This window comes from Eschscholzia californica, unplaced genomic scaffold (assembly GCF_041429995.1).
Source record: "Eschscholzia californica isolate CP2 unplaced genomic scaffold, dmEscCali1.0.p SCAF_35, whole genome shotgun sequence".
Taxonomy (NCBI): domain Eukaryota; kingdom Viridiplantae; phylum Streptophyta; class Magnoliopsida; order Ranunculales; family Papaveraceae; genus Eschscholzia; species Eschscholzia californica.
Window position 1 is genome coordinate 62,501 of NW_028238456.1, and position 8,511 is coordinate 71,011.

An 8,511-nucleotide genomic window follows, 5' to 3' on the forward strand; every position below is an offset into this window, starting at 1 on the left:
GCTACAGACTATGGTGCTCTGATTCCACACGAGAACTGTGATCAGAGCCTGGGCGACAGGATAGAGTATCGTGCCCTGATCCGATATGAGAAATGGTTATCAGGATAACATGCCTATTTAACAATTGGTATAATAGCCTAGTGGATAGGCAAAAGAGTATATTGCTCTGGTCCTTGTGATAGATGGATCAAGAGCTTGATAGCTACAAGATATGTTCCAAGAGCCTAGTGATTGTGGCAAATGGATGTGTTTTGGGAGCTTGATGAGACAAGCATGAAGATATGCCTAAGAACATGTGGTATGTTTGGAAGCATACTTCTAGAGCCTGGACGGCAGGTTCAAAGAGATGGTATCTATGCTCGAAGAGTTGACGAAGAGCTTAGTGATTCTCCCACTATGGTATGTGGTATACTGGAGTGTGTATGAAGAGCAGCGTTGAGAGCATGATTCCACGAGATGGTTTCAGAGTGAGATGCATTCGACATGATAGGGTCTCTGAAGCTGTGATACAGGATGGGACCTTTGTTAAGGGATGCATGGTGCATAAGGCGACGAGAGTTCCGATGGAAGGAATAGGCCGTGTGCACGGATGCTACGGTGGTAGCTATACTTGGGTCTATGTTCCTTGGAGATGAAGGACATATGCGAGATATGAGATGGAACCGTATTGACACAAGAAGTCATGTGCAAGCTGTAAGAGTTCAGTGTGACTTGTTGCGCAAGAAGGTACCATATATACTTGAGTCCTTTAGAGGTAAGGACAAGTGCAGAGATGGGATGAACCGAGAATGGCACGGTGAGTCGTGTGCGAGCTTAGTGCAGTAATGCTCAGTACGATTTGGTGCGCATTGGGTACATCATATGTTAGAGTCCTTTGTGGGGACAACATGCTTGGTAAGAAGCTTACCAAGATGGCAAGTAGAGTCAGGCTGAGAGCTCGTGGGAAGCTAGTCTGAATACACTTGTTGGATTGGCATCCGAGAGTGGAGCTATGTTGATCCGAGTGATACTTGAGCGTTAGAGCAGGGTATGGCAACAAGGTGTTGAAGGATACTCTCTTATGCTTAAGCCGAAGGTAGCATCGAGTGACTTGTGATGTTGTGAGTTCAAGCTACTTACAGAAGACAGAGGTCAAGAGTAAGATAGATGGACAGAGTACATCGTTGGGCAAGTTGGTGCTAGATCAAGGTGCTTATGTGGTATAAGTGCATTTGAGTCCGAAGAGAACGGACCTCACTTGAGATGAGACATGGATATGCTAACACAGCTGTGTGAGGTATGTCGCATGAGTGCTATAAGCCGAAACCAACATTGAAGCTTATGGACATATTGGTGTGAAGTCTAGATTGAAGGAGTTGAAGGAGATGTCCTTCGACCAAGGTGACAATGCGAACAATTTGTCGGATAGGACAATTGATGTGGAAGATCATCAAGTCCGATTGATTTAGGGATCGTAGAGTTGTAGCTAGAGACCAACTACGATCGTCGAATTACGAAGTAATTCGCGGCTAACTTCGATCGGATCCTACAACGGGTTACACATAAGAGTGACAAATTGATCTAGGATATGACTAGTGGGAGTGAGATATAATCATGGGAGTGTCCCATAAACATATCTCATAGGCCTAAAAAGGAATTAGGCAAAGATAGTACAAAAAGGCCAAAAGCAGGGTTTTTGGGCCTAGGCCGATTCGGGCACTTTTAGGGCTCGGATTGGGCTGATTTTTGGAGGGACGTTTCCTTATGTTATGAACATTAAATCTGCAAATTTTGGCTGGGTTTGGACGTCATCTCCTTAGGGAATTGAGAAAATACCAATAGTTGCTATTTTCGACTATTTCCCTAAATCTTATTCTAAAGGGTGTTTTGGGAAACCTAAAAGGAGGTGGATTCTTATTAGGGTTCTATATAAACACTCTTAGGGCAGAGAATAAGGTGTGGAATTTCTCTCTAAGCTTTCTTACTCTACCACATCAAGTAGAGAGGAGAAAGTGAGCTAATTCCCATTAACTATCTATCTAGTCAAGCAAGAAGAAGGTCTTCTTATTATCCAACCACCATTGGTGTGCTAGCTATACAACAAGGTGGGAGATCAAATTGATTGCTCGTGTCCCAAGTAGAGGAGCTACACTTGAAGCTCTTGGTCTTCTTCAATCAATTCAACTAGTTTGAGGGAAAAGCGATTAAGGTAATCCACTATCTCCATTAGATTAATTACTAGTTTTGCATGTGATCCTGGGAATACTAGTGTAGACATTAGATGTCATATTTCCGCTATAAACACTAGTAGAAGGGTATAAAACCCTACAGTGGCGTCAGAGCCTCTTGCTATTAACTAGTTTTTGCTAAGAATCGAACTAGTTCATATTAGATATAATTGATAGTTTGATAAATTGAGTTTATAAAAATATTTTAAAAGTGTTTTAAAACTATTTAAACTCACAATTTGATAATATTGAATGGGATTCAATGAATTTCAAATTAAGAATCAAATTGATGATTAAAAGTGTTTTAAAACTCAATTAGATTGAATTTCGGACTAATCCATGCTTGATTAAGTTGATAGTTATGTTTAAAAGAGTTTTAAACATAAGAAATTGATTGATTTTGAATGGGATTCAAGAATTTTTCAAATAGATTTCAAAATTGTTCTTTGAAAAAGTTTTCAAAAACCTAGACTTTGATCCAAAATTGGTTTGATTAAGAGTTGTTTTCAAGTTTTGGAAACTTTTGAAAAACAAAGATTTTTGGAATTTTAGAAGTGTTCTAAAAAGAAGTGTTTTGAGTTTTGGGAAACTCTCAAAACAAAATTTGGAAATTTTAAAAGTTTCTACAAGTTTTGTAAAAATTTTAGAAGTGTTCTAAAAGATTTCAAAATTTTAAGAAAAGTTTTAAATTTGGAAAATAGCAACTTAGAGTTGCAAAAGAAAAAAAAAAAATTTTTTGGAAACTAGGGTTTTGAAAAACCCTAGTGTCCGGCCAGGAAGCTTCCTGGCCGGACCGGGAGCTCCTGGATGCGTCCTCTGGACGCATCCAGAGCAGCTGCTGAGACGCGTCTAGGACGCGACCAGCAGCTGCGACAGAAGCTTCTGGACGCGTCTTGAAGACGCGTCCAGAGCAGCTGTTGGGACGCGTCTTGGAGACGCGACCAGCAGCTGCGGAGGGAGCTTCCTGGACGCGTCTAGGACGCGTCCAGAGCACTCGACCAGACGCGTCTTGGAGACGCGTCTGGGAGGTTCTGGGTGTCTCGGACTAGTCCGAGACACCTAGTGCTGGTCCGGTCCAGCACCAGACACGTCTAGGACGCGTCTGGTACATGGACTAGCGTCCTGGCTCCGGCCAGGACGAGACCAGGCCTTGATAGGCTTCGGCCAGGACATGCCGGCCTATGGGCCGTGCTATGTCCGGACCTTGTCCGAGCCCTTTTCTGGGCTTGGGCCGGGACTTGTCTAGGACTTGTCCCGGGCTTTTTCGAGGCTTTTCGGACCACAAAAAGGAACCATCATTCGAGTGGGAGTTTTTGCCAAAATTTCTTCCGATTCCAACCAAATAATTCCAAAATCAATCCGGGCCATCCAGAAGGCCAAAACGGATTTCTCTTTAAATTGATTTATGAAATCATTAAGAATCGAACCAATGTTTTTCCGAAATTGACCCGGGCTTTCAAAACCCGAAACGGAGTTTTTCTTAAAGATGATTTTAGAAATCATAAAAGATAAAACCGGAACGCACCACTAGTTGAATTCTTCGAATTTAGACTTAAGGTCCGTAATGTGACATGTGATGTCAACAAAAGTATCTCCCAAGATAATCATGCATATATAATTCTTAGCCTTGATATATTATATGATTGCATGTGATGTGAATGCGGGAAACTAGTATGGCCATAGATTTATATCTTTATTCTTGTTTTAAGCACGGATGGGTGCATGCTTTGTAATTAATTTTAATTTCAAGTTTATACGATCTGCGAATCGTTAGAGTCTTGTAATTAGAGTTTAGGGTCAATGAGTCCATTGAAGAAAACTCAAGGATGGAATCCAAAGGCGAGTGGGAGAAATCAATGGAGGTTCAAGGATGGAGATCTAGACGAACCAAAAGGCGAAACAAGAAGAAAACCAAAGGAGATTAGATCTTCTAGGTTAGGGGCCATACTAGGATCCATGTCTGCTTGATTTACTTTCTCGCGCGCATTTACTTACTTATTTACGCTTTATGTCGTGGATGTTAGTTAGGCTAAATAGTTCACTATAACAAACGCCAGACTAGCGTAAAAGTCCCCAAAAGTAATCTTGAGTAATCGCCTATCCAGATTAAGACACTCGTTGCGCCCTTGTTCGAGGAAGGTGGGTCGGCCTTCGCAGAGTACCTCCTCTACCTTGGGACAATGCGGGTAGGTCTATAGAAGAGGCCTACACGTCTAAATGGTTCTACTCAACGAGATCAGCAAGAGAGTCTTGGATACTCGAGGCAAAAGGATAGATTAGTCATTCATTAATGAAATCTATCAACCAAGAGTCATAAGGTATGATCAGTGAAGTAGTTCACTCACCCGGAACGACGGAGTCAAAGGGTAGGGCCTTCGTCCGCTTTACTCCGAAGAACTGGGGTCTTGGAATCACTTATTCAATCGGGGACGATTTTTATTGAATAATGTGGGAAAACTAAGTTTTTCAAAAACGATAACGAGTTTTAAAACTTTGTCATTTCTTTATGTAGTTTTTAAGATGACACATAGAAACGGTTTCAACAATTGAATCACACCTATGGGAGGTGTTGATCCACTTCCTAGAATGGAAGAATGAATCCGAGAATAGTTCTCAGATTCAAAAGGAAGGTCACTAGAATACCCAATCCTAATGTTGACTCATACAAGAGAAGGTCAAAAGCCTTTTGCAAGCAATCGTATAACATTCTCTTTGGAAGAGTAATGGATGCTAGCATAACCATTAAGACAAACTAAGGAAGAAATTCCTACAGAAGTCATAAATGGGGAGGTACGAGACCTCCAAGGCAATCTGAAAGTCATCCTAAGGGAAGACAACAGAATACATCTATCACCCAATTCAATATCGATTGAACAAAGATAGATAAGACCTTAGATGAGTCACTCAGGTTGTTACGGTCAAACTGAGCAGAACATACGGGAATATCCAATCTAAGAAAGGTTCTTGAGATTTGGTACAAAGAATCTAAGAAAGAGCTCTTGGGATTCAAAAGGGCAAAGGGTCAGTCAAGTGAGGCAAACATTTGATCAAAGAAAAGCAGTTGCCGAGTACATGATCAAGAGTATTCCTCATTACTGTGAATGTTTCCAAACAATGGCTAGACCATTTAAAAGGAAACTACCTTTAGCACCTGGAGGACAAATGGAATGGAATTATGAATTCCGGTTCCGTATCCTTGTTAACAAAGTTAAAAACAAGTATCGTAAAATTCCTTCATCAGGTATTTTAAACCGGATGTGCGGCTCCGTGGAGCTTAAGGGAATTACATACTTGACTAAAAGAAGTAAAGATCCAAGAGGGAGCAGAAGCAGTGATGCTAGGGATGCTGAAAGGGATCGAAGTCTTCTTTTAGACACTGATCTAGCTTAGAACTTAATAGTGATTATTTTGTTCTTCTAGAAACGTCTGATGTTTTAAACCAGTGATAAAATTAACTGAAGGTTAACATTGATAATGGCTAAAATCAAGAGATTCAAACTCATTAAACTTCAGCATTGTAAATTGGGTCTTAAGGACTAATTGACAAAGTCACCCTTTTCAAAAGGCATAAAGACTAGTAATCTATTAGGACTCATACGGTGTTATGCAGACCTATAAGTTTACTTGCAGAAGCTAACGAGAGAAACTTCAAATACGTACTCTGACAACTTCATGAAGTATGGAAACGTACAAATCATAAAGTATAAGTCAGAATGTTTGAAAGGTTCAAACAAAGTACAAACCGAAGTAAAGAATCACTTTGACAAGATAGTGAAAACTTGAGTCAAACACTTGATAACCATCAAAGGAGTTGAGAAACAGTTTCCCAACTCTGCTCCATGGAACACATCCGACGGATGGTGGATTCAGTGGGAGCAATCGAACATTGCTATGCATAATTCGATCAAAGATGGGTTTAAGCCAGTCTTCCGAATATTTTGGGACATATTCTATAAACGATTGTTTTCACACTTACCAAAATTCCGTCTAAAGCTAAATTTGTAAAAGCATTACAAAACTAGCTAATATCTGACGCAATTTCTTTTTTAAAAGAAATTTGGGCTTCTTCCATAACCAATCAAGAGAACAAAGTGTTTGTTGCTCATGATAGTATTCTTCTAATAATTAGCGCACCTAGTAATCTGGGAGAAAAACACTAATTATTACAAGAATAAGTGGGAGAAAAGTACAAGTCGATTTAATTCGATCATGAGAAAAATCATGGAGTTTCATGAAGAACAATCATGAAACTTGTACAAGACGATTAAATTCGACCAAGAGCAACAAACTGCGACTCCTTGGAAAAGGAAAGGTTAAAGATATGATCTTGTAAACCCACCGCACAAAAGCGAATGTCATTCGCAGGAGAACTCTCAAAGCGAGTGAAAGTGTCTCTAAAGGAATATCTCAAAGTAGTTGAGATAACTCCAAATTGTTGTTCAAAAGCCCTGAAAGGTCAAAATAAAATCTTAAAGACTCAGAAAATAAAGGTTATTTCTGAAGAGATAAAAGACCTGCGCAGAAACGGAAACTGACTCTAGATTTTGGCTAGAAGCCAAAATCATCGTGGAATCCATATCTCGTCAAGACATGAAGCTTGATAATTTAAGTCAACAGAAGACCTAAATTGGTTTTCCAAAATAGAAAACTGAGAAGGATGGAAACATTCATGTTTCCCGAAACGAGACAAGAAGAATAAAGATTCTTCCAATCAAGTTATGTCCACAAGCATGCTTAAGAAATCTATCGACGGATTAAAAGCACGCAAGAGTTAGAATCTTCGATTCAAAAGGCAATCAAAGAAGTTTGATTCCTGAGGAATGAAGAAAATCTTGAATCACGAAATTTCAAGAAGGTAAGTGGGAGAAACAAACCTTCCGGGTCCGTATGCTGAGTACATACAAAAGATTGAGTACGACATAAGATGTTGTATAACAGTAACAAACTGACTCAATAAAGGACCACACACAAAAGGATGAAATGCCATTTTGGGCATCTGAAGATCTATAAGCATAGATCAAAAGGATGATAGGATTGGAGAGACTCAGTACGCTGAGATGCTTGAGATCCGAAACAGAAAATCTAAGACTCGGAAAGTCTAAAAGAATTTCGACCCAAAACTCATGACTAAGAGCGTTGCTAAATCGGAGTTTTAAAAGACACCGACGTAGCAAACAAGCATGAGAGAGAGATTTATGTTCGAATACATAAAGTCAATCATATTGGATATGATTAGCATTTAAACATCCAAATTCGGATTTGAAAACCGAAACACTACTTAGAAACATCCTAGAAGGCTAAAGGATGAAGTAGTATAAAAGTTGAACATGTCATCGTAGCAAACTTCCAGACATGGAAGGAAAGTAGGCTAAAAGTGTTTTAAGCCGGGAACTGTTGCAAATACTACATAAAGAATTAAAAGCCTTAACTCTAGTAAAAGTTACTAGAAATTATCAAGGTTGAAGATAACCGTCTTCAAATTAATTGATAATTAGCAAAGTTTAAAACTGACTACCACGGTAGTCAAACTGAACTGTCACCTAAGACATAGTATGAGATTCATACACAGTCTAAGGCATGAGGTATAATTTTAAACCTCGACGAGTAAAACTGAGTGGGTAAAAAGAGTTTTACGGAAGAGGCTCAGATTTACAACTCTCGTTATCAGAAATAATAGAGTTATTTCACAAGTCGTCTAAATTTGGTTTAGTATTTAAACGACAGTCCATTGATTATAAAACATTCCGAATAGGTTTGTCAGATACGTGATCTGATGAATGAAACCCTATTAAGTGAACTTGGAATATTTATTATCGAATCCCTGGTCCAGGTCATTGCATGGACAACAATGACTCACGAAGACTAGCACGGGAGTCGATGGGATAGCGCAGTTTCATGGGCTATAGGAATAGTATATTCTATTCGACTACGTGGGTGTGTGAAAGGTTTATACACTGGATAACCCTCAAATGAGAAGTACATCACTCGTGATGAACGTCAATACTTCTCATAAAGACAATTGGAGAGATTCCTCAAAACATGAGTGCTCCACTCATCTTATGTAAGGAATGCCCGACTTTGGTTCCGTTAAACGCCGCGCCGTAAAAGGAGGTTATAAAGGCGGACACTGGGAAGGACAGGATAGACATGAAGTTAAGTGGGAGCGCAAGAATGGATTGTGTCACCCTAATCACATTAGGTACAAAGTGTCTCAAGGCCACTTGATGAGTAGCAACTGAAAATGCGTGGCCGCGCTCAAACGGATTAAAAGTTAATCGTTTGTCTTTTACAGTTGTACTCGGAT